Raw genomic sequence first — 2,705 nt, 5'->3', positions numbered from 1 at the left:
CCATACTATCTTTAATCGTGGTAATAATAGAAACAATAATAATTCGTTCTGTTTATTTCAATTAATTTATTGACCAAAACTTTTTTTTTGTCCAAATATATATATTATGACGCATAATTTAGTGTGATTATAATGTATTTCCAAAGTGACCCACAAGATCATTTGGGTTGGCCAGCCCTGATATAAAGTATACTTTTGTTTTTCAATTTTTTAATTCTCTATAATATTATTTTAATTTTAAGTAATTGTAAGTTTTTATTAAAATTATATTTCAAAAATGCATGTCTTTCATTTTCATTATATGAGGTATTTTTTCTTTAAAATAAATTGCTTTAATAGCAGACACAGTTAACCATTAACTACCAAAAGTCGTAGGAAGACATCCTATTAAAACATAGATTTTTTTAAAATCAACGATCATAGATCACCTTTAATTGGTTGAAAATTTTACATTTAGGTATATTACTGTACATAATGTCTAATGTATCCTACCCTACCTATAATGTATCAGGTATCTTAATATCCAGAATAATCATTAATTACTGAATGAGTCGATAAAATGATTTCATACTAACCAGTATAGTATCATATTGAATAATATGTTAATTAATAATTGGTAATATACTAATACATTACATACAACAGCTGAAACTTCAATACCATAAACTTTAGGATAACACAATATGATCAGTTAGTGTGAACACAGCATAGGTTATGGGTTAAAGTATCATTTTTAAATGTAATAATAATCCTTAAAACTTATAAATCAATCAATAATCATAAATTGATAAATAATGAATATCAAATTTGTATACAAGAAAAAATATAATTACATTTTTAATAGATTATAAATCCTCACTTAATTCTTTTGTATGACCTTAACATGTTATATTATAACCTCAACATAACCATAGATAAGTTACGTTCAAAATAAAATTTAGGAAGCAAAACACAAGAATTAAAATATACCTAAATACCTAATAAGATGATAAATATGGTTTTAATTTAAAAAACAATGGTATTATTTTTGTTTTAAAACGATAGAAAGATTATTCGTACATACAAATGTGTTTAATTTAAAATGTCTAATAGAATGGAATTAACTGAACCTTTGTCCCATATAAATGCTTAATTTGTACTGTCTCATATTTTGTGTTAAATTATCTACTTAATACCTACAATATTTTGTATATCTTTATTTTTTACAGTAAAAAATTGATAAGTATTAGAGTAAAGTAATAGTGTAAAGACGATGCATTTTCAAAATTGTGTTTAAAACAATATAGGAAGGTACCAAAGAATATTCACATGATGTGTTATTATTGCTGATAGACACGTCAATTAAGTAATTTCCAATGCTAATTTATCGAGTATTTTTCAAAGCAGGTACTAAGCTTTATTACCTATTTTAGTGACTAAGCTGGTTATGGACAGCTCCATAGGATTTAACGATAATCATATATTCATACAGTAAAAAATGATGTAGGCACAATGGTTCTACTTTAGTGGCTAATAATAGTTAAACATAGGACACGAGTAAACATAAAGGGTAATGAGTTATAGGTATACTAAAAAAAATTACAAAAAATAATATAAGAAATTATAAGACAGAAACAGTAAGGGCACATATTATATTATAATATAATACCGGGCATTATTTTTTTTTGCAATTTGGCGTACGGACTTAGTTTTGAATTTATAGCCTAATGAAGTTCACTATTTCGTGATTTTTATGCATTTGCGCATTGACCTCGGCCCTTGAGTGAACTTAAGACTATCAAAAATTGAGTCAAAAATATTGTTTTTAAAGTATGTTTATTGCCAGCGTGGACACTCACTCGGATATTAAAATCGAAAATATACCCCTATTTACTGCGTAAACCGCAAATAAATTCCAAACAAAAATCTTAACCAAAATAATAAAGTATTAGGTATATTCCTAGATATTAAGAAGGCATTTGATTGTGTGAACCACCAGTTATTACTTAAGAAATTAAATTATGCTGGAATCCGAGGTATTGCAAATAAACTAATTAGTTCATATTATCTAAGTGATAGACATCAAATAGTCAAAATGAATGATAAATTAAGTCAGTCTTTGTCAGTCAACCATGGTGTACCTCAGGGAACAGTCTTGGGTCCGATATTTTTTATTCTATATATATAAATGGTTTACTTAATATTAATACAGAAGCTGAAATTATGTGTTTTGCTGATGACACAGTTATTCTTATACATGATAAAAACATAGAAGAATTATATATTAAAGCAAATGTTATTTTTAATACTGTTAAATCATGGTTTAATAACAATCTTCTTGAGTTAAATCTAAATAAAACCAAACACATTGTTTTTAATGTAACTAATATTGATATTCAGAACAATTTAAAAATCTGTGAACACTCAAACATGTGCCTAGCGAAAAATGACCTAAACTGTGCATGTGTTTGTATAGAAAACGTTAATTGTATAAAGTATCTAGGATTATATATTGTTTCGCGTTTAAAATGGAAAAATCAAATTGAACATTTAATATGATTAAGTCGTAAATTCTTTTATATTTTTCGTAACCTTAGATCTATACTCGATAAAATACAATTAAGAATTATATCTCACTCGTTCAATCAGTTATTACGTATGGTATTGAGAGTTGGGGTTGTGCTTATGATACTCATTTAAATAAACTAAAAACAATTATGAATAAA

At 25.8% G+C, this 2,705-nt stretch overlaps 1 protein-coding gene across 2 annotated transcripts in view; it reads right to left on the bottom strand.

The window, feature by feature from the left end:
- Positions 1-2,705, bottom strand: part of LOC100575888 — a 12,109-nt gene that overhangs the window by 7,720 nt on the left and 1,684 nt on the right. The gene's annotated exons all lie outside the window — the stretch shown is intronic.

The sequence above is a fragment of the Acyrthosiphon pisum genome, chromosome X, assembly GCF_005508785.2.
Source record: "Acyrthosiphon pisum isolate AL4f chromosome X, pea_aphid_22Mar2018_4r6ur, whole genome shotgun sequence".
Lineage (NCBI taxonomy): Eukaryota > Metazoa > Arthropoda > Insecta > Hemiptera > Aphididae > Acyrthosiphon > Acyrthosiphon pisum.
The sequence above is the reverse complement of the archived record's forward strand: the minus strand, read 5'-3'. Positions and strand labels throughout refer to the sequence as shown.